This window comes from Bubalus kerabau, chromosome 12 (assembly GCF_029407905.1).
Source record: "Bubalus kerabau isolate K-KA32 ecotype Philippines breed swamp buffalo chromosome 12, PCC_UOA_SB_1v2, whole genome shotgun sequence".
Classification (NCBI taxonomy): domain Eukaryota; kingdom Metazoa; phylum Chordata; class Mammalia; order Artiodactyla; family Bovidae; genus Bubalus; species Bubalus kerabau.
In genome coordinates this window covers 60,418,064-60,443,597 of record NC_073635.1, presented here as the reverse complement: position 1 = coordinate 60,443,597, position 25,534 = coordinate 60,418,064, and positions in this window count along the sequence as shown.

Below are 25,534 nucleotides of genomic sequence, written 5' to 3'. Positions count from 1 at the left end.
TTCCATTAAAGATTTTTGCATCAATATTCATCAGGTACATTTGTCTATAGATTCCTCTTTCAGTGTCTTTGGCTTGGTATGAGGTTAATGTTGACCTCCGAAAATCAGTGTGAAAGTATTATGTCTTCAAATTTTGGAAGAGTTTCAGGAGGATTGGTATTAATTTTTCTTTAAATAGTATAATTCTCCAGTGAAGCCATTCGGTCCTGAGATTTTGTTAGATGTTTTTGATGCCTGATTCAATCCCCTTACTCATTATTGATCTGCTCAGATTTTCTAACTTTTCCTGATTTAATCTGCATAGGTTGTGTATTTTTAGGAACGTATCTATTTCTTCTAGGGTATCAATTTATTGGTGTATAATTGTTTGTAGTATCTGTTGTAATCCTTTTCATTTCTGTGACATTGGTTGTAATGTCCCTTTTTTAACTTCTGATTTTTGCTATTTTAATCTATTCTGTTTTTTTCTTACTTAAACTAGATTCCACACAGAGAAAAACTGTTAGAGCAATAAACAAATTGAGCAAAGTTACCAAATAAAAAATCAGCACATAAAAATTGGCTGCATTTCTGTACACTAACAACAGTCTGAAAAGGAAATTAAGATAATTCCATTTAACATCAAAAGGAATAAAATACTTTGGGACTATTATTGCTATTGCATTGTTTTCTGTATGCCTTGTAGCTGTTTCCCACCCCCCCTAACTATCTTCTGTTTTTTCTCTTGATATTTTTAAATTATATGCTTTGATTTCCTTCTCATTTTCTTTTATATGGAGTCTATAAATATTTTCTCTGTGGTTACTATTGCAATTACATAAAATAATTTTAAATTTGGTTTACCAACTTTTCAAAAATACACTTAATTTTATTGGTTTTTCTATCATTTTTTTCATCTCAATTTATCTCTGCACTAATCTTTATTATTTCCCTTTATATTTTATAGAATGTAAAATCAGGTTGTTGATTTGAAATCTTGTATCTATTTTTAGTGTTTGAATGTATAGCTACAAATTTTCCTTTAGTACTGTTTTGCTGAATCTCCTGAATCTCGGCATGCTCTGTTTTTCTTTTCATTTGTCTCAAAGTATTTTCTAATTAGGGCCTTTTCTTTGATGTCTTGATGCTTTGGTATTTTCCAGTTGTGATTTCTTTGATGCTTTGGTGTAGTTTAATTTCCATTTATTTATGGATTTTCCACTTTTTCTCCTGTTATTGATATCTAGATTAATTCCATTGTCATCAAAGAAGGTATTTTTTTATGATTTCAGTCTTGTGGAATTTGTTAAGAATGTTTTTGTGGCCTGACATGTAATCTATCGTGAAGAATATTCTATATTCACTTGAGAAGAATGTATATTCTAATGTTTTGAGGTTGTGTGTTCTGTATGTGTCTGTCCAGGTCCAATATTTTATTAATATAATGCTTGTTATTCAAGTCCCCTATTTTCTTAATTTTCTGTCATTTTTTTCATTCAGTATTGAATTACCCTTCTATTATTTTATTTCTGTTTCTTTCTCCCTTCAATTCTGTAAATTTTCCTTTATGTAATATTTAGGAACCCTGAGGATTGGTACTTAAATATGTATAATTCTTATATCTTCTTGGTTAATCAGCAACTTGCTTACTGCATAATGTAGACCTGATGTCTCAAAAATTATCACAAAACTATCTTTCTTAAAAAAAAAGGTGAGTTTTTTGTAGATAGAAAACAGATTATATTTTTTGTTGTTGTTTTGTTATTTTGTTTTGCTTTATCCATCCAGCCTAATTCTTTTGTTTGGAAGCTCTATTCTATTAATATTTAAAATTACAACTCTTTAGGAAGGACTTATTATTGCTATTGCATTGTTTTCTGTATGCCTCGTAGCTGTTTTTTTCCCCTCTATCTTCTGGTTTTTTTTCTTGATACTTTTTAATTATATGTGTTGATTTCCTTCTCATTTCCTTTTATGTATAGTCTATAAATATTTTCTCTGTGGTTACTATTGCAATTACATAAAATAATCTTAAATTATAGCATTCCACCTTAAACTGACAACATCTCTAATTATGTATAAAAATCAGTTTCTGGAGTTTTATTTTGTTCCTTTGATTAAGATATATTTTCTGTTTCTTTGCATATTTTGTATTTTTTTTTCTTTTTTGCTAGAATTTGAGCACTAAAAAAAAAAAAAAAAGCTACCATTCCCAGGATTTGCATACTAATAGTGCAGATTCTTTACCATCTGAGCCACAAGGGAAGTCCACTGATAAGGCAAGACTTTCACCACTGGGCTGAAGGTTTTAGGGTTTCTCAAACCTTTTCTATCGAGAAGGCAATGGCAACCCACTCCAGTACTCTTGCCTGGAAAATCCCATGGACGGAGGAGCCTGGTAGGCTGCAGTCCATGGGGTTGCGGAGGGTCGGACACGACTGAGCGACTTCACTTTCACTTTTCACTTTCATGCATTGGAGAAGGAAATGGCAACCCACTCCAGTGTTCTTGCCTGGAGAATCCCAGGGACGGGGGAGCCTGGTGGGCTGCCATCTATGGGGTCGCACAGAGTCGGACACGACTGAAGCAACTTAGCAGCAGCAGCAGCAGCAAACCTTTTCTAACCTCTTTCTCCCCCTAGTGTCTGGCTTCAGAACTGCGGCTTTAATATGCTGCTCATTTCTGTTTTTTAGTAGATTTCTTACTAGGACTCTGATCCCATTGACGCTGAGTCAGGTGAGACAGAAACTAGTCCCCTCACCAGCTCCAGACAAACCAGGATACTGGAGTCATGATGCAACTTTCTCTTCCCAATGGAGGAGCCCTCAAGTTCAGTTCAGTTCAGTCACTCAGTCATGTCCGACTTTTTGCGACCCCATGAATCACAGCATGCCAGGCCTCCCTGTCCATCACCAACTCCCAGAGTTCACTCAGACTCAAGTCCATCGAGTCAGTGATGTCATCCAGCCATCTCATCCTCTGTCGTCCCCTTCTCCTCCTGCCCCCAATCCCTCCCAGCATCAGAGTCTTTTCCAGTGAGTCAGCTCTTTGCATAAGGTGGCCAAAATACTGGTGTTTCAGCTTTAGCATCATTCCTTCCAAAGAAATCCCAGGGCTGATCTCCTTCAGAATGGACTGGTTGGATCTCCTTGTAGTCCAAGGGACTCTCAAGAGTCTTCTCCAACACCACAGTTCAAAAGCATCAATTCTTCGGCGCTCAGCCTTCTTCACAGTCCAACTCTCACATCCATACATGACCACAGAAGGGAGGATTTTGTTACCTGTTGCTTTGCGCTATGCCATGAAGATGTGTGCCAAATGCCGTGAATTTCCGTATTTTTTTCACTAGAATCTTTTCTTGGTTTCATAATAGCCTGAGTATTGAACCTTTTCAACTAGTCTCTAGAGTTCTCACAGAGGTATTCCGGTCCATATATTGTTGTTAACTCAATGTCTGTCTAGAGAAAGGAGGAATCTACAAATTTCTAGTCAGCCATCTTTCGGGTGTCAAGCTTCCGTTCGGTTTTAAAGGTGTTGCTCCAATGTTTTCTTGCTCTCCATACTGTTGCAGAAAGCTCTGAAATCATCTTGATTCATGTTATATTTTTTCTAAGGTTACTTCTTTTTTCTCTTTGTAGGTTTTTGACTTTTCTTAAGTAAGATGTTTTTCTCTTAGTCGCTTTTTATCCATTGTGCTTGAATGATTTGGGCCTTAAAAAACAATTATTTTATTATATTAAAAGAATTTCTCATTCATAGGTACTATCTTGCCTCTTATTTTCTCTCCTTCCTCTTTTTTATTTTCTGTATTCTCTTTATCTGGAATTATTATATTCCTTTAAAATTGTATCTATTACATAGCTCCTCTCATTTATATATTTTCTCTTTATTTTTCATTCATATAATTTTTTTGCTCTGTTTTCTAGAAGATATTTTAAGTGTGTCTTCCATTATCTTTCAATGCTTCTAATTATATTTTCTTTTTTCACTTTTACTACAATGTTTTAAACTCAAAGAGATCACCCCCAGAATAATCTTTCTTATATCATCTCCTTCTTGCATTCTTGTTATAAAGATACAAAATCTTTTCTTAGAACTAAGGGTATTAATAGTAAATTTTATATTAAAAAGTGTCGGGCTTTTTTAAGTTTTTCTTTCTTTATATAGTTTCTTTCCTCCAGATTGGTTTTTCTGCATTATTTTTCCTCTCTCACTCTTTCTTTGTTTTTATACTCATGCTTCCATTTTTTTCACATTCCTGTTAATAACCATTTAGACATGTGTTGTAATTAGTAAGGGAAGATATTTTGACTGAAAATTCTGAAAGCATGCATTTGGAAAAGGGGGTCTCTGATATTGTAATTAATTAAAAATGAAATAATAAGGTCAGTATGAAAATATCAGTAGCTTTAGCTTTTTTACCTTAAACTTATCTAGTCAACTTTATTTGTGAGGTTGAGGATATTCGTGCCTTCACTCTGAGAACTGGGAAGGAGAAGGATACTGGTTACAATATTTTTATGCAATTTTTCACAATATCACTTGTTTTCTATAGAGTAACTCCTCTCAGTTGTCCAAGATCCTAACCATTCCAAAGAATCCCTCTACTAATCTCTCAGAAAGTAAACTTCCAAAATGTTGCAGTGGGATATAGCCATCCAATGTCATAGACTGTGAAGGCAATATATGAATCTAACTGCTTTTTAATCAACTTTAGCACAAGTCTCCTACCTTAATTGCCTCCCCTTAAGCTCCAATAAAATAGATAGCTGATTATATAAATTCTGGAAATTTCTGAGAATTTCTTTATTGTGAATTGGGTTTGCAGCTTTGTCCACCATTATCATAATACTCAGTTATCTGTGTATCTTGGCTTAGCGGGTGGCTCAGTCCATAAAGAATCCACCTGCAATGCAGGATACACTGGTTTAATTCCTGGATTGGGAAGATGCCCTGAAGAATGAAATGGCAATCCACTCTACTATTCCTGCCTGGGAAATCCCATGGACAGAGGAGCCTGGCAAGCTAACCTCCATGGAGGTCAAAAGAATCACACACTACTTAGAGACTAAGTATGGATACACCACCACCATCTGTGTATCCATTGTCTTCACTCAGATTTTCTTGCTATTATACCCTCTCTTGTTTTCTCTTTTACTATAGTTTTAATATACTTGCCATACCATAATTTGTGTTTTATAAAAAGATTAAAAGTAGCTACATGATGGATTAACGCATCATCTTAAGTGTATCAATCAATAGAACATGTATCCCATTCCCAGTCACAACTAAGAAAACATTTGGGTAAATCATTCTGATTACCACTTTACCTTTCTGTTTATTAAGGTATGGAGGCCACCTTGCCTTTCATATTTAAGTGCTGCCAGACATCCTGGAATGCAAAGTCAAGTGGGCCTTAGGAAATATCGCTACAAACAAAGCTAGCTGGAGGAGGTGATGGAATTCCAGTTGAACTATTTCAAATCCTAAAACATGATGCTGTGAAAGTGCTGCACTCAATATGTCAGCAAATTTGGAAAACTCATCAGTGGCCATAGGACTGGAAAAGGTAAGTGTTCATTCTAATCCCTAAGAAAGGCAATGACAAAGAATGCTCAAACTACCACACAATTGCATTCATCTCAGATGCTAGTAAAGAAATGCTCAAAATTCTCCAAGCCAGGCTTTAGCAATACATGAACCATGAACTTCCAGATGTTCAAGTTGGTTTTAGAAAAGGCAGAGGAACCAGAGATAAAGTTGCCAACATCCGCTGGATCATGGAAAAAGCAAGAGAGTTCCAGAAAAACATCTATTTCTGCTTTATTGACTATGCCAAAGCCTTTGACTGTGTGGATCACAACAAACTGTGGAAAATTCTGAAAGAGATGGGAATACCAGACCACCTGATCTGCCTCTTGAAAAACCTGTATGCAGGTCAGGAAGCAACAGCTAGAACTGGACATGGAACAACAGACTGGTTCCAAATAGGAAAAGGAGTACATCAATGCTGTATATTGTCACCCTGCTTTTTTAACTTATATGCAGAGTACATCATGAGAAACGCTGGCCTGGAGGAAGCACAAGCTGGAATCAAGATTGCCAGGAGAAATATCAATAACCTCAGATATGTAGATGACACCACCCTTATGGCAGAAAGTGAAGAAGAACTGAAGAGCCTCTTGATGAAAGTGAAAGTGGAGAGTGAAAAAGTTGGCTTAAAGCTCAACATTCAGAAAACGAAGATCATGGCATCTAGTCCCATCACTTCATGGCAAATAGATGGGGAAACAGTGGAAAGAGTGGCTGACTTTGTTTTTTGGGGGGCTCCAAAATCACTGCAGATGGTGATTGCAGCCATGAAATTAAAAGATGCTTACACCTTGGAAGGAAAGTTATGACCAATCTAGACAGCATATTGAAAAGCAGAGACATTACTTTGCCAACAAATGTTCGTCTAGTCAAGGCTATGGTTTTTCCAGTGGTCATGTATGGATGTGAGAGTTGGACTATAAAGGAAGCTGAGCACCGAAGATTTGATGCTTTTGAACTGTGGTGTTGGAGAAGACTCTTGAGAGTCCTTTGGACTGCAAGGAGATCCAACCAGTCCATCCTAAAGGAGATCAGTCCTGGATGTTCATTGGAGGGACTGATATTGAAGCTGAAACTCCAATACTTTGGCCACCTGATGAGAAGCACTAACTCATTGGAAAAGACCCTAATGATGGGAAAGATTGAAGGCAGGGGGAGAAGGTGATGACAGAGGATGAGATGGTTGGATGGCATCACTGACTTAATGCACATGAGTTTGGGTAAACTCCAGGAGTTGGTCATGGATAGGGAGGCCTGGCGTGCTGTGATTCATGGGGTCCAAAGAGTCGGACATGACTGAGTGACTGAACTGAACTGATTTGGCTTCTGCCACAATGTGGTTTCATTAGTTTGTCTGAGATGTGACTAAGACAATAGAAATGGAGCTATGGTGAAGGGTTCGAATTCCTCTTATAAGACAATTCTCTCAGATAAAGACATTATTAGGACTTTGTTATTGTTGTACAGTCACTAAGTCATGTCCAACTCCTTGCGACCCCACAGACTGTAGCACACCAGGCTTCCCTGTCCTTCACTATCTCCCAGAGTTTGCTCAAAAACAAGACAACTGATGCATAAGACCAGGAAATAGATCTAATTCTGCTGGCAAACAAAAAGCTCAGAGAGACTTATTCAGTCTTTCTCATTTAACCTGATAACCCCATTCTAATTCTCAATGTAATATGATCTCCCATTTAATACTATAATGTCCACATAACTGTTATGGTGAAGCTGGAAAATCAATCTAGACTTTAAATCAGCAATCTGAAGGAGCAGCTTCTGTATCTGACTTTTTACTATGTGAGCCTTATGGCTGAACCATCAAAGTACGTCAGAGAGACTTTGTGATTAAGTGACCATTCTTCGACTGAAAATTTAAAGTCATGAGTTTGTAATTTTCTTCCTTAAAGCTCCTGTGTGTGTTATCAATCACAGTCCATACCCACAGACTTCATATTCCAACTTTTCTTGAAGAAATGGTTTACTGCAGAAGCCACACAATTTATCACAGTGTTGGCTTTATTATACCTTTATATCAGGTGACCACAGGTGAAAATGTAAGTGCTTCAGTCACCACCATCAGCACATAGTAACATCTAGCAGTAGCCATTTACCCAAGTTAAGAAGATTCTTGCTGTTTTCAAAATCACCCAACTCTGAGAAACAATTTCAGACTATTTCCTTGAGTGCCTGTTTCTTGCAGTAGCTCTGTACAATTACACTGTCATGTGTGGTTCAGTGTAATCCATTGAGTTAAAGAATACACTTTTTTTAAAGGAGCAAATGATTTTTATTATGTGTGTAATAGTTAACCTAAAAATCAGAGATCTGAGTATAGGAACAGATCCCGAATTGAACATTCAGGACATTTTCCCATTGCCAAACTGAAGAAGAGCCGAGAGCCAGAGGAGTTTGCCTTGAGTAAGAAGCTGACGAAAATCAAACCTACCAGTTGAGATAAGAAGATGCCACTATAGCTGCTAGACTCAAAATCATATCTTCTGTGACCTGATTCACATCAGCAAAACTGATACCTTTTGCTTCCCTCACTCCCTCCATGAATCAGTTACAAATCAACTTCACACCCCAAAGAACCTCCTCCATAGAAAAGAAACTATATCCAGAATCCTAGCATGCTGGATGGGAATTGAAAGGAATCTTGAGCAAATGGTATAAGTGATCTGCTTCATCTAATCACTAAAGGAAAATGAATCTAGAAAATATAAAAAAGGTTAAAAGAAAACAGAAGATTGAGTCTGGTTTACAAATGGTTCAGTTTGATTTGTCAGTACCACATCAAAGGGAGCTTCTCTGTTGTTACAGCCCTGGAAGTGAGGAATGTAGAAGAAAGATACAATAGGTGGCAGGAAGAATTATATTTTATTTTTTATGCTTGAAGGGATAAACACCCTCTTCCTGTATTGAATATGATGCTCAGGCCTTAGGACAGAAATTTGGAAAACTGGAAGCAAGAGGTGTAACCTTTCTGAAGGAGACACAAGTCTGAACATGTTAATGCTTTGATGTGAAGCATGACCCATGTTAATGCTTTTAAAAGGGCATTAGGACACTACATGAAAGCTGCGTTCTTAATGTTGCAACTGCAGTCACCACCATATATCTTGATATTCTCTCAGGAGTGATTCTCTGTGTCTAAGTTCAAGAAATAATTTTTTAAATGCTTATTGTGCATACTAAGAAGTTACTTCAGTTGTGTTTGACCCTTTGCAACCCTATGGACTATAGCCTGCCAGGCTCTCTGTTCATAAGAATCTCCAGGCAGTACTGGAGTGGGTTCCCATGCCCTTCTCCAGGGTATCTTCCTGACTCAGAGATTGAATCTTAAGTCTCTTTCATCGCTTATACTTTTGGCTAAAAACTATATTCACCTTAGCATAATATTTCAGATGTCAGCACGCTGGGAGCAGAAGTGGTACACAACATTTACTAATAGCTAACATGGTGAATATTCACTATGGGCCACACACTGTCCTAAATGCTTCACATATTTTAGCTCGACTAAAATGCCTCCCGTTCTGTAATTATCCTGATGTAACCATCCTGTAGAGCAGGGTGGACCTCCCACACAACCAAAATATGGTTCAGATGTTGACACTGTTGACACTATACACATATTATAGGGATATGAAAAACTTCATTAAAACTGTAACTGAAGTCTCTGGGGAGAGCAGGGTAGGTTTCTCATGCAGATCCAAAGTGGCCTCAGAAAGCAGGGAGAGGAGACAGTTTCAGTGTTTTTATTATTGCTAGGATGTTGGGCTGAGGATGAGAATTCCCCTACATGGGCAGAGGGATGCATAGTTTGAGCCTTCCACTAGTGCCAGAGGATGGAAAATAGTGTTTTTCTCATCAGCTTGTATCCACGTAAGGCACAAGAGACAGAGCTAAAAGGAGTTCATATAGGACTTCCCTGGTGGTCTAGTGGTTAAAAATCCACCTTGCAATGCAGGGGATACTTGTTCAGTCTCTGGTCAGGAAGATCCCACAGGCTGCGGGGCAACTAAGACTAAGTCCATGAGCCTCAAATACTGATTTTGCATTCTGGAGCCCACAAGCTACAACTTCTGAAGCTAGTTTGCCCTAGAGCCCATGCTCCACAAGATAAACCACTGCAATGAGAAGCTCACACACTACAAATAGAGAGTAGTCCCTGCTCTCCACAACTAGAGAAAGCCAGCACACAGAGACGAAGACCTAACACAGTTAAAAAAAATCTGTGCAAATAGGGTCAACTGTTGGCCAAGGAATCTAGTGCTAAGTTTGGCCACGTGTTTCCTTTGGGCCGTATCTTTTATTATATATACTTGGTAAAACAGAATCATTCCCCTGAACTTCATCACATGTCTGGTGTCACTGCTGTTGGTTAAGTGTATGAACATTGATGTTCACTCAGATGAGATAGTTAAGAGGTCTGGGAGAGGGTTACCCCTTCTCACCATGAAATCTGGCAAAGAACAAAGACGAGGGTAGGCCATTCTCTTCCCATAGGATGAATATGCCAGAGAGCACAGGGTTAGCTCCATTCAGCTGTGTCAGATCTGTACATCACTATTTCCATGACCCATGACAGCATGAGTAGTTCACAGCCTATGAGAACCTCTATTTCCAAGACAGCCCATATGTGACCATGATACATACCTCTCTCAGACTCAACAGTGCCTGTGTGTCTGAAAAAGAGAGGGGAGACAGGGAGAGATATTTGAGAATGAATGAGAGAGAGGGAGAGAAAATATGAATGAGAAAGTGATAGACAGATCAGCAGATAATTAAATGGAACTAATACTCATTAGCGGAAAAGGCAATGGCACCCCACTCCAGCACTCTTGCCTGGAAAATCCCATGGACGGAGGAGCCTGGTGGGCCGCAGTCCATGGGGTTACTAAGAGTCGGACAGGACTGAGTGACTTCACTTTCACTTTTCACTTTCATGCACTGGAGAAGGAAATGGCAACCCACTCCAGTGTTCTTGCCTGGAGAATACCAGGGACGGGGGAGCCTGGTGGGCTGCTGTCTATGGGGTTGCACAGAGTCAGACACGACTGAAGCGACTTAACAGCAGCAGCAATACTCATTAGGGCTTCCCTCGTGGCTCAGACGGTAAAGCGTCTGCCTACAATGCGGGAGGCCTGGTTCGATCCCTGGGTGGGGAAGTTCCCCTGGAGAAGGAAATGGCAACCTACTCCAGTATTCTTGCCTGGAAAATCCCATAGACAGAGGATCCCGGTAGGCTACAGTCCATAGGGTTGCAAAGAGTCAGACATGACTGAGCAACTTCACTTCACTTCTTCAGTACTCATTAGATTCTGTAAGGTCACCTAAGGAGAATATACACAGCAAAGAGTTAAAGAAAGGGTTACAGGGAGAGATAAAAAGCCTTTTCAGGGAGAAAACTGGAAGATACCACAAGGAGAACAAAAATGGGGGAAGATGATTCAATAAAAACAAACTTGGGAAGGAAAAAGCAGTGGAGTGGTAAGAGCTGAATGATGTAAAAGTAAGAAGAAAACAGATGATAGCTTATAAAATATTATTTAGTACTGGGAGATTTAGAAAGATAAACTTCAACATTAGTAAGAATAAATTTATTAAGAGTAGTGGATGGGGAAAGACTTCAATTTGAGAAGCAAATGATTAAAAATCAATTTGAAAAGAAAAAAAGTCAAATTATATTTGATGAGGATATGAGTTTGAATGAGAAATTGCTTACATTTCTTTATTATCCTTTGGCATGGGCAATGGCACCCCACTCCAGTACTCTTGCCTGGAAAATCCCATGGATGGAGGAGCCTGGTAGGCTGGAGTCCATGGGGTCGCTAGAGTTGGACACGACTGAGCAACTTCACTTTCACTTTTCACTTTCATGCATTGGAGAAGGAAATGGCAACCCACTCCAGTGTTCTTGCCTGGAGAATCCCAGGGACAGGGGAGCCTGGTGGGCTGCCGTCACTGGGGTCGCACAGAGTCAGACACGACTGAAGTGACTTAGCATAGCATAGTATAGCATAGTACTTATAAAAATTGAACAAATGATTCATAGTCACTTTAGATATTTAGAACAAAGGAATTAAACTTTACCTTAAATTCTTTACTGAATTCCATATTAATAATTTGTGTATGTATGCCTTTCCTGATATATATTCATGGGAACCTAATATATGTTCTGCTATGAGATCAGATAGTTCTATTAATTACAAGATTTTGAGGACATTATTATTTTAACAGGAGTCATTTTATCACATTGGATAAAATGGATCCATTAATGTGTTAATGCGGATCCATTAACATTTGTCAGATTAAGTCTATATTTTTGATTTTTAAAATATGGCTGTATTAGTTCTTCCTTTTTAATTTTTTAAGTTATAACTAAAAAAATAAAATAAAATAAAAAAGAACATATTTGGTGTACATACTAGCAAATTTGCCTCATTATTTAACAGAATTAAAGTTATGAGATACTATATATGTATAGTATATTCACATACATAAATAGCAAATATGTCCTGAAGTAAAATTTGTTTTCCTATGAGAAATTTATAAATGGTTTTAAGCTAAAAATAAAAACCCAGAAAATAAAATTATTCTTGGAGAAGAAATTAAATAGACATAGCTAGGTCTCTGAAGGAGTAAGAATTTTGATTCAATAAAGAAATAAAAAGATTAGGCTTATACAGAAAAAAGGATTTTCTTTCACTGAAGGTGAGGACAAGGAACAAACATGTAAGTAGATCCAGATTAAATTATTTATGTGAAGACTCTGCCTTGAGAAAGTACACCAGAAACCTACATTCTCTGTAAATCGCAGGTATACAATTAGCATAGAGGCTTGAGGAAAATGAGAGAAAATGAAAAATTTTACCTCAGATATGTGGGGCATAAAGGTCAAAAGAAGCCAGAAGACTGGCAGTTAAAATGAAGTAAGGCAAGATGGGAAAATTGACACTTGAACCCTCCCAAATTTATACAATGGAATGGTATTTGTTCCCTTGAATCATTTTGAGGACCTAGATTTAAAAGCATTGTTTCAGTTTGAGGGTCATGAAGTAGGACAGCTTTTAGTTTTTTAGTATAGGGTAAGGTCTAGAAAGTAGGCAAAGTGAAATAGGATATAATCTAAGACAAAATGAAGAGAAAATGGAGGAACTAAAAGGTTCTTAGATTGGGAAAAGGCAGGAAAAGAGATGTTTTCATTCAGAAATACAGAAAAATAAGTACGCAGAGGGAAAAAAAAAAATCATGCTCTTCCAGATGTGGGATCAATTAATATGGTACAGAACTCAAAAGAATATAAAAGAAATCACTGCAGGTCAAAATAAAGGATTTAAGTGTTGAGCAACACTTCTGTTTCTGCAACTGAAAAAATGGATGAATTTCTTCCCTAGGAGCTTTTGTCATTCTAGGCATGAGTTGATCTTGTGACCCAGGTAAATGGGCTCCACTTAGAAGAAAAACTGAAGAGCTTTTGGCCGTCATTCAGAACGGTCATTTCAAAATGGAAACCACGCGGTCAAACTCATAATCAGATTTCCCTTTGCCGAAAACCCGGGCTCTGTTTAGCCTGAAGGTAGAGAATCTGGTTAGAAGCTAAGAGATGGTGTGGTATTTCCCACAGTTTTATAGTGCTTTAAATCTTCCACAAGCACATGACCAGTCTTCCTGTCTAGGCATTTGCCACAGTTTGAAGCTGCCTGAGGCAAGATCTGCGAATTGAACTCAAAACCTCCAAAGAACAACAACAAAAAAAAGCTCTTACAGTCTTTCATTAATAAACCTCTAGCTGCTGAATATAAAACCCTGGAGAACTTCACTCAAGGGACAGAAATAAACCCCCATCTCTCTCCAAATTAATACTGGTTTTCATTAAGGGAATCAGTAAAACAAGAGCTATTTAGTACACTTAATCGCATTGTGTTATGCATTCCTGACTCGTGTAAAGCAGGTAATAAAACCAACTTTATAGTTTTTTGTAAAAATTAAATGAGAAATATGTGTGTACATTTTAAAGATCTTAGCACCCGTAGTAAGAACTTAAGAAGTGGAATTTTTATTACCACATGCACGCACACACACACACACACACACACACACACACACACACAGACCAACAACAAAATTCTGAGTTATAGGCAGAAACAACTCTGTGTCTTTATTGATACTTATATCACCAGAACAGTGACTTGCGTGGAAACTGATTCACTCTGGAACAGTTTGATGATTTCTTACAATGGTAATGCTTGTAGAAATGATAAAAAGAAAAACAGCATCCAAATAAATCACAGGATTTCAGCCTTTGTAAATGGAGGTACTTAGGCCTCTTAGTAAGGTTTATTATAAATTTTCCATAAAAAAGTTTATAACATTTGTAATTAAAGTCAAATTTGCTTGCTAAGTCACTTCAGTCATGTCCAACTCTTTGCGATCCTATGGACTGTAGTCTGCCAGGCTTCTCTGTCCAAGGGATTCTCCAGGCAAGAATACTGGAGTGGGTTGCCATGCCCTCCTCCAGGGTATCTTCCCAACCCAGGGATCGAAGTCAGGTCTCCTGTGGCTCATGCGTTGCAGGCGGATTCTTTACTGCTGAGCCACTGCAGTCAAATTTGAGCAAATGTAAATATGAAAAATAAATGTTTTTTTCAAGTAAAGCTTCAGACGCAAGAAAATGACATTGGAGACAGACCTAAGATAAGCAGAGAGTGGTTTCCAGAGATGAGAACTGAAGAACTTTTATCATTCATAATCAATTAAAATAATGACCATTTCCATAAATTACATCCAACTGAATTCTTCCATGAACAGAGGAGCCTGGCAGGCTACAGTCCATAGGGTCTCAAAGAGTCGGACACGACTGAGTGACTTAACACAGAACACGAGGTCTTTTTCCAACTTTTTAGACAGTAAGAGAATCATGAATATTTATACTTTGTTTCAGACATTAAAAAATACATAGTGTTTCCATCTCAGTATGTTCTATCACCTACAATGTTTTACTAATATACATAGCAAAGGACCTAGATAAAGGTTCTTTCTATTATTATTCTTTGTCAATTGAAGAAATCCTGCTAGAGTATGACTGTCAGAATTATGGTTTATAGGGTGAGAAAATGCAAGAAGCTCTCTCTAAAGTATTTCAATATTTTATAATTTATAGCAATACAATTCAACTCAGTTCAGTCACTCAGTCGTGTACGACTCATTGTGACCCCATGAACCACAGCACGCCAGGCCTCCCTGTCCATCACCAACTCCCAGAGCTTACCCAAACTCATGTCCCTCAAGTCAGTGATGCCACCAGCCATCTCATCCTTTGTCATCCCCTTCTCGTCCTGCCCCCACTCCTTCCCAGCATCAGGGTCTTTTCCAATGAGTCAGCTCTTCGCATGAGGTGGCCAAAGTATTGGAGTTTCAGCTTCAGCATCAGTCCTTCCAATGAACACCCAGGACTGATCTCCATTAGGATGGACTTGTTGGATCTCTTTGAAGTCCAAGGGACACTCAAGAGTCTTATCCAACACCACAGTTCAAAGGCATCAATTCTTTGGTGCTCAGCTTTCTTCACAGTCCAACTCTCACATCCATACATGACCACTGGAAAAACCATAGCCTTGACTAGACGAACTTTGTTGGAAAAGTAATGTCTCTGCTTTTCAATATGCTATCTAGGTTGGTCATAACTTTCCTTCCAAGGAGTAAGCGTCTTTTAATTTCATGGCTGCAATCACCATCTGCAGTGATTTTGGAGCCCCCAAAAATAAAGTCTGCCACTGTTTCCACTGTTTCCCTATCTATTTCCCATGAAGTGATGGGACTGGATGCCATGATCTTTGTTTTCTGAATGTTGAGCTTTAAGCCAACTTTTTCACTCTCCTCTTTCAATTTCATCAAGAGGCTCTTTAGTTCCTCTTCACTTTCTGCCATAAGAGTGGTGTTATCTGCATATCTGAGGTTATTGATATTTCTCCCAGCAATTTTGATTCCAGCTTGTGCTTCTTCCAGCCCAGCGTTTCTCATGATGTACTCTGCATATAGGTTAAATAAGCAAGGTGACAATATACAGCCTTGACGTACTCCGTTTCTTATTGGAACCAGTCTGTTGTTCCATGTCCAGTTCTAACGGTTGCTTCCTGACCTGCATACTATTAGGTCACCTATAACTTAATGAGAAAATAGTACCAAAAGCAGATACTCTTTGAAGTTGTAAACAAGCTTTAAGATCTATCACTTCCTGGAATGGCAAGTTTTACTGAGCATCACTTGGAAGACTTAGAATAGCAGAGTCAGTCAAATATGATGAAAATGGTGGAGGAAGAAATCATGCAAGTTTGTTTAAGGGTATCAGAAACAGAAGACCTATAATGCTGGAGCAGCATACCTAAACAATTTCAGTCAAGTCAATGCTTTGAGACTTAATTGTTGTTTAGTTGCTAAGTCTTGCTTGACTCTTTTTGTGACCTCATGGACTGTAGCCCACCAGGCTCCTCTGTCCATGAAATTTCACAGGCAAGAATGATGGAATGGGTTGCCATGTCCTTTTCCAAGGGATCTTCCTGAGCCAGGAATCAAACCTGCATCTCCTGCATTGCAGGCAGACTCTTTACCACTGAGACACTTGGGAAACTAGTATTAGAAAATGACAAGCCTTCCTATTATCATCCTAGAACTGTTTTCAGCTCCAGGAAATGATTTTTCCATCTGCTTTAAAATGAACATCTCTGTTAAAAAATAACTTGCATAAAATGAATAAAAATAATTTAAAAACCTCCACTAAATCATAATTTTGTTGACTTAATATAAATTATAATTTCCTTTCTGCTCTTGTATACATAAATATTACTATATAATATAGCTACCTTGTGACCAGACTTACATGAAGGGCATTTCACATACTGTATATAATATCTGCATGTTAATTAATTCTGAGATATAGCACTTTAGACACTAGCTTAGCTTCATTTCATTACGATGCTAACTCCATAAGGAATGTAAATTTTCTCATCTATTTAAATCTATCATGCTTAAAATTGAGTCTAGAATACTGGAATATGGAAATAACTATGTTGATTTATGAAGGTACTTAACAGAGACCAGAATGTATCTTTCTATCTTTATATATCTATATTCTTCCTAATGCAAAAGGAATTAAAGGTATCTACAATTGAAACCAAAGCAATAAAATTTTTTTAAAAATCAGTTTTATTTCGACAGTTAAAAAAACTAGTTTGAAGGGATATGAAACTATGTAGTGAAGATAATACCCTAAAATACCATATCCTGTGACATTTGATACAAAATGAATAACCAAACATATTATTAAAAATGTTTCCACTTCTGTATAATTTAGTTAATATGATGTGAAGTGAAAGTCACTCAATCTTGTCTGACTCTTCACAACCCCAAGGACTATACAGTCCATGGAATTCTCTAGGCCAGAGTACTGAAGTGGGTAGCCATTCCCTTCTCCATGGGATCTTCCCAACCCAGGAATCAAACCCAGGTCTCTGGCATTGCAGGTGGATTTTTTACCACCTGAGTCACTAGTCTATTTCAATTCTAGAATGTTATGATGCTCTGAAAATGCAGGAGGTCAAAGAGTATCAAGATATTGTGGCAAAAGCCTAGTAATGACATAAACTGCCATAGGCTAAGGAAAAGTCTCTGGATATCAGAGGACAGTGTATACCTGAAGGCTGCAGAATCAAGAACTAAAAACTGGCTTGTTTTGCACTGATATGGAGTTTCACAGAGTTGATCTAAAACATGTTTTTTAATATAAAATATTTTATTTTTATTATTTAAATGATTGCATGTGTGCTCACTCAATCAATCAGTCATGTCGGACTCTTTGCAACCCCATGGACTGTAGACCACCAGGCTCCTCTCTCTATAGAATTTTCCAGGCAAGAAAACTGGAGTGGGTTGCAATTTCCTGCCCCAGGGGATCAACTCAACTCAGGGACTGAACCCATGTCTCCTGTGTCTCCTGCACTGGCAAGCATATTCTTTACCATTGGAACACCTAGAGAGTCCTCCCATGATTACATATTTCAAATATATAAGTAAACATGGTAAACAATGAAACAGACATTTGCATACCAACAATCTATTTTAAAAAAATATTATCACTATATCATAAGTATTTAAGATTTAATGTTTTAACTGAATGAAATTTTATAGATATATTTGAAGTTCCCTATGTGCCTATACACTTTCTGATATATCTCCCTTTTATTCTAGAAGTAACCACTGTCACAATTTCAGATGTATCATTCTACTGTATGTTCTTTTATAATTTAGTATCATTGGTTCCATAAAAACTTTTTTCAACTAATACATTTAAGGGTAAAATATGGTTATACATATATTGTTCTGAAGGATTTTTTCATTCAAATTTATGTGCTGAATTTACCCCTACTAAATTAAATGTGCTCTGGTTAATGTCCATTAGAATATTGTACAAAAGTACTGTAACATGCATTTTCCTGCAAATCAGCATGTATATTTCCTACTTTGCACTATTAAAAATTGTGCAAAAGCTATATTTTCTCTCTTATTGTATATATGTGTGAGAGTTTCCCCAGAGCATATAGTCTAATCAACCTAACACCTAAAATCTACTGATAGAAAAATTCTTGGGTCTTTATGGAGTTTATCCTCTGCTATGCCAGTGTCTTATCTCTAACATTCTATACAAATATTGTTCATCTGTTATTTTGTTTGTTCTTGGACTGTGCCATGCAGTTTGCAAGATCCCCAGGTGAGGATCACACATACCCCCTGTACCCGCTGCAGTGGAAGCACAGGATCCTAACCACTGGGCTACCAAGAATTCCCTGTTCATCTGTTCTGATTAGCAGGATGACAGTCATGTGGTAGACCAATGCTCTGTTCTTCAGGATGTGCAGAGGATCCAGGTCTTTATCATATTATGACAGAGAGGGAAAGCTTTAATAATAACCTAGGTCACAAGTACACCTTTAAATTGCTGTTCATTCTAAGAGAATGAGAATTGTTTTTCCATTTCTTTTGCAATATGGGCAGACACAAATTTTTCACTCAGTCAGTAGGCACATACCATGTGCCTCAGACTTTATCAGCTATAGAAAATAACCCAGTTTGGACACAGGGTCTGCAATTAGCTGATTATCTGTTTGAACATACAGAGTGCACTTTATCCTTCAGGATCATTCCAGTTTTTGCAGGGATCAGGACCAGTGACAGAAATGAAGACATCATGGATTCAACCACTCTTGCATCCTTTATCATTTAAAGGCAGGATCTATTTTCTGCCATTCCTCAGGCAAGTATTGTTGTTTTTATTTAATATCATGATCAGGAGAGGGAATCCATTGTAAAACTTCACTTAGCCATTTCACAGCATTAGCTCTTAATCAACAGAACAAAGATCCAAACCACGATGTGTGAATTATCTGGTGTGTTTATTCTAAATATGACTCTGGGGACTGTGTTCTGTAGATTCAATATACCTACTCTGCTCTAGATGAGCACAACACTTCATTTATTACCTGTCTGCCATATAACCACATTCTATAATGATAAATATGCTTCCTAGGTCAGAAATCAATATGGGAATATGACACACGCAAAATATATTAAGATATATCATGAAATCTGAAGCTGAATAATTAACCACAGGGACTATTTGCAGTCCCACTATATCCATTGCTAGTCAGATTCAAACCAGAACTTCATCTGTCATCTAACCTTCACAAATCCTCCATCTGATTAAGAGCCCACTTATTTCTAAAGATTAATATCATTTTAGAGTCAGCATCTCATAATCCCTAAGGGTTCTTTTCCTTTCTCTAATGTTCAGTCACCTATATACATGGTAGCAGGACAAATGTATGGTGTGCAGCAGCAGTTGTATTATAGAACACTTCCTTAAACATACTCTAATTGTAATAATTATTATTTTAATTATTTACCAATTTGTATGTGAAGCAACAACTTGGTAAGCTTTTCTATGCCTTATATATCTCTTGACCCTGTGACCAATTAGCAACACTCACAGATGCCTTATAGGTTAGATAAGCTCATGTGTTTGTAACCATGGCTTATTTTGATAATTGCAATCATCTTTGCCTTTGATGGTTAGCAGCTATTACCTTGCCTCAACGTCTCTGATATCCCTTTATTTCCATTGATCACAGGAAACTTAATTCATTACATCGTCATCCAACATTGTCTATTGTCAACAAAATTGTCGATTGACCACAGAGGTAACTGTGCATCTTTTCAAAAAGTCTTGAAAGCCTTTATAAATATTCACTTTATTAAATTGTCACCAAATTCTTTATTTTGAGTGTGCCACTTATTTCCTGCTGAGACACTTACTTCTACTTATATAAATTCATGAAAGCAAACACCCATATTGGGGGATATGTTTTCATTTATAGGTTATCTTCAATATTATTTGTTTGTATTTCTGTAACTGTGATAGTTTGGTATCTATTTCACTATAAGAATGGAAGTAATGAAGGGTCATGGATTTGGGTCTTGAAGAACATTGGTTTGTGAGGCAGCCACCCCATGGGCAGCCCTCAGAAATTGTTATTCAGGGTAAACCAGTTCCTTCAAAGAGTGAGGAAAATAGTTTGTCTGGCAAGGGAATTTCAGGCTTGAGGCACCTTAAGGTTCACAGACTGATCTGATTCTTTTCAATAGTTCTCATTTCATGTCTCCAATAAGCCCTCCTTCCTTGCCACTGCCTTATATGAACTTAAGAGTCCTGGTGGAATTGGGCATATTATTGATGTTATGACTCAGAAATCCTCAAAGACCCTAACATTGGTTCTTAATCTGTCCTTTAAATACAGGAGATAAAGCAACCAACAAGGCTTTTAAATTTTTACTTGTATTACAAATTAGATATTTTTAGTCATCAATTTTTTCTTTGCTTATGAACTATTTTCTATGGTTACAAGATAACAATGTCCTAATCTCCCACATAAAAAGGTTTACTCATTCATGCCACAAATATATAAGCAACTGAACTCAGAAGTTCTCTTTAAAAAAAAAAAAAAAGGACTATTACTGAAACTATTTCAATACAATTCTTCAATTGGTAACTTTCCCAGTATGAAACAGATGTCAAAATCAAACTGAACAAGTAGGTAAAAGTTAAGAAAATATTTACAAAGGCAGGACTTGGATGGTCCATATAGGAATTTTGCAGTACCCTATGCACAGAAAGAGCAGGGCATCTTTGCTTCCACTAGGGCAAAGAAGGGAACAGTTACTGAGACCTAGGTTGAGTAGCTGTATAGATGGGCCTGCCCAATTGAAACTAAAACATTGTTTGCTAGTCTTGGACAGGAAACATAGTAAATTCATAGAAGATCCTGGAAACAGGGAGCAAGGGCACTAAATATCCTGAAACTTTTAATTCATAATTTCTATTTTGTTTTTCTTTTATTTGTCAGATGTTTCTCCATTTTTTTTTTCCTTTTAACATCCTTGGTATTTGTAATTTAGATTATTTTTGAAAATTGATATTTTAAAGTGAATTTCTATCCCAATACTTTTCTCAATAGTTTTCATAGAATTATGTTCTCCCAAGTGGTCTAAAATTTTGGCTTGCAGGATTATTTGAAGAGAACTCTTTATTTTCATTTTATTCTGTCTTTGTCTCTCTCTCTCCACCATTGTGTTTGTCTCTTCCTGTGTGAAGTTTTATTTTCCTGTTGAAGTTGTTTTTACCTCCATTTAGTACGCTAGGCCTCAAATTGAGAAATAGGTCTTATAATTAATTGTGATTTAGGTTCATTACTCCAACATGAGCCTGGTGAAATGCAGATATATCCTCAGTGCAAGTGAGGTATCTGGATTTGAAAATCTTGTGTCTGTGTCTTTCTTCTTCATTAGGCACAGAGCTCACCAAGGCACATGATGATATTTGAAAAGAGGGAAGTGTGGCAGGAGCTTTTCAGCCTCTTATCACAATATAGCCTATTTTGGAGTCCCCAGCAGATTCAAGCTTCAAGCAGTGAGTCTGGCTTCAATTCCTTTTCTGCTATGGGAGACAAACCAGTGCCATATAGCACAATCTTAGATCATTGATCTGTTTGCTTAAAATATCATTTCTGCCTTTGGGCAGTGAGGAAGGGAGTGGATTGTTCTCTCATCTCCAGATATTTTCCTTTTTCTATAGCTCAATTGAGGAGAAGGCAATGGCACCCCACTCCAGTACTCTTTTGCCTGGAAAACCCCATGGATGGAGGAGCCTAGTAGGCTTCAGTCCATGGGGTCTCTAAGAGTCGGACACGACTGAGTGACTTCACTTTCACTTTTCACTTTCATTCATTGGAGAAGGAAATGGCAAACCACTCCAATGTTCTAGCCTGGAGAATCCCAGGGACAGGGGAGCCTGCTGGGGAGCCTGCTGGGTGGCCGTCTATGGGGTCGCATACAATCAGACACGACTGAAGCGACTTAGCAGCAGCAGCAGCAGCAGCATCACAGCTCAATTGTCTTAGGGATTTTACTCCATTGTATTTGTTTAGTTAATGTCACATGTTGAAACAGAGGGGTTATTACCAGAGCATAAATTCACCATATCCTCTTGACTGTATCAGCAAACAATTCATTGATGTTAATTCACAGTTTTCTCTTCAAAATATTGAAATAAAATTCAAAGGTGTCAGTATGCTCATATTAAAATTTAACATTTATTAAAATTATTTGGGCTTACCTGGTGGCTCAGATGGTAAAGAATCTGCCTGCAATGCAGGAGATCTGTACTATTTATAAAGTATTTTAATATTGAATAACCTATGTATTAGCTTCCTATTTCTACTATTTAAAATTACCACAGACATAATGGCTTAAAATAACACAGAGTAATTTTTTTACAAATCTCATGTCCGAATCCAGAATGGGTCTCACTGATACAAAGTCATCTCTAAGGTCTGTATGACTGTATTTCTTTCAGTAGGCTCTAGGGAAGAATTTGTTGACTTATCTTTTTCAGCATCTACAGGCCACCTGCATTCCTTGACTGTCACCCCATTCCCTCATCTTTAATACCAGCAAGATCAGGCTGAATCATTTTGTCTGAGTTTTTTTTCTGCCTTCTCTCTGATTCTGACTATTTTACTTCTTTCCAAATTTATGAACCCTTGTGATTATACTGAGACCATTGGGATAATCCAAGGTAATCCTATTTTAAAAAATCAGTAGAGTAGCAAATTTAATGCCATCTGCAACCTTAATCCCCCTCTGCCATGTAGTATAACATTGCCAGAGATTCTGGAGGTAAGACATGAGTATATTTGAGAGGTCATTATTTTGCCTACCACACAAGCTTTGTGTAGTAAGAACTAACTAGCTTAAAATATTTTTATAGGAAAAGTTAAAGGGCATTGATATGAAATCTGATTTGGTGTAACAATTTTTAACTAGGAACTTCTCATACAGAAATGTAAACAAAAATACTTTTAAGCAAGTTAATTATAAATTACTCATAGCCTTCATATCAGGTGAACCTTTTTAATATTTTTTCATGTCTATAGAGAGAGTAGAAATGCTCTCTGCAAAACAAACCATGGTTTCTTGCCCTAGAATAACATTTTTAGCAGAAATTTCTCAGAAAGCTACTACTTGTAAATCTAAATCACAGAAGAGCACAATGATCTCCTTGACTTTAGCAATAATTTGTAGAATCACAAAATTGCTGCAACAGATCAAAGTTTTTCACAGAGAACCTCCCTAATGTGTAGATTGGGCTTCCCTGGTGGCTCAGACTGTAAACAATCCACCTGCAATGCAAGAGACCTGGGTTCGATCCCTGGGTTGGGAAGATCCCCTGGAGGAGGGCATGGCAACCCATTTCAGTATTCTTGCCTGGAGAATCCCCATGGACAGAGGAGCCTGGCAGGCTAAGTTCATGGGGTCGCAAAGCATCAGACATGACTGAGCAACTAAGTACATACTAAATGTAATTTAAAGACAAAGCAAGGAACAAGAATCCATTCACTTATTCATTCATTCATTCAATAAATTTTTTTTAGCTCTTATTGCTTATCTAAATTACACTACTGTTTACTTGTGGATCCAGTGATGGACAACAAAGACTTTCTGACTATGATATTGCTTTAACCTATAGATAATAAAGAAATATCAATAACCTCAGATATGCAGATGACACCACCCTTTATGGCACAAAGTGAAGAGGAACTAAAAGGCCTCTTGATGAAAGTGAAAGTGGAGAGTGAAAAAGTTGGCTTAAAGCTTAACATTCAGAAAATGAACATCATGGCATCCAATCCCATCACTTCATGGGAAATAGATGGGGAAACAGTGGAAACAGTGTCAGACTTTATTTTTTTGGGCTACAAAATCAGTGCAGATGGTGACTGCAGCCATGAAATTAAAAGACGCTTACTCCTTGGAAGGAAAGTTGTGACCATCCTAGATAGCATATTCAAAAGCAGAGACATTACTTTTTCAACAAAGGTTCATCTAGTCAAGGCTATGGTTTTTCCTGTGGTCATGTATGGATGTGAGAGTTGGACTGTGAAGAAAGCTGAGCGCCGAAGAATTGATGCTTTTGAACTGTGGTGTTGGAGAAGACTCTTGAGAGTCCCTTGGACTGCAAGGAGATCCAACCAGTCCATTCTGAAGGAGATCAGCCCTGGGATTTCTTTGGAGGGAATGATGCTAAAGCTGAAACTCCAGTACTTTGGCCACCTCATGCGAAGAGTTGACTCATTGGAAAAGCCTCTGATGCTGGGAGGGATTGGGGGCAGGAGGAGAAGGGGATGACAGAGGATGAGATGGCTGGATGGCATCACTAACTTGGTGGACGTGAGTCAGAGTGAACTCTGGGAGTTGGTGACGGACAGGGAGGCCTGGCGTGCTGTGATTCATGGGGTCGCTGAGTTGGACAGGACTGAGTGACTGAACTGAACTGATAGATAATAAGTAACCACATGCATGGAGAAGGAAATGGCAGCCCATTCTAATACTCTTGCCTGGAAAATTCCAGGGACAGAGGGGCCTGGTAGGTTACAGTCCATGGGGTCGCAGAGTCAGACACAACTGAACAACCTCACTTTAACCACACATGCACATGCTAAAATCTAGCAATGGTGTTTGCATTTTTTTGTTTGTTTGTTTATTTGTCTGTGGGGTTTTTGGTGGTGGTATTGGTTTCAGTTTGCCCAAACTTGCCTATATCCATTGCCAGTAAATATTGTTTGATCAATCTTATGATTCTATTATTGTTTGTTTAACCATTTTTTGTTTCAGTACATTCTGGAAACATTGACCCTATTTTTTTAAATTATTTTATTATGTGATTGAGCTTTTATTCTATTTAGTTGAGTGAACATACGTAAATATGTTTAGAATGGAAAACATGATGCCACTAGTTGGGATATTTTAACTGATTTCTCAGTCCAAAAGCTACAACAAACATCCCTAGGCATCATAACAAAATAGACATTACAAAAGATCGCCTATGCTCTCAATTCACCTATGTTTGATGACCATCACATGAGCTTTTGCATGCCACTTGAGAAAATTTGAAATCAGGCCTAAATAAAGAGGCCACAAAAAGATGAAGACAATTTCTCAGGAAAAAACAATTTTAACTATTAAGAAAAATATTTCAGTTTGCTACTATTAAGTGGAAATGGGAATACTCATCTTGATACACTTGATATAAATTGTATTTTCCTCCTGAGTTGCATCAGTTCTATATATGTGCCTACACATATGTTACTTTTAAAATGTTTATATTTATTTTCTATATCAGTTATGATTATTTAAACTATAATTCTCAATTTATTTCCCCAAAAGTCTGCAAACTATGACTAACATAGATATCCAGAGTTGTTGACTAAAATACAGAATTTTAAAATGTACCATTCTATAAGATTCTGTTTCCCTTAGTTCTGAGTTGTATTAAATTTCCTTTTAATTGCCA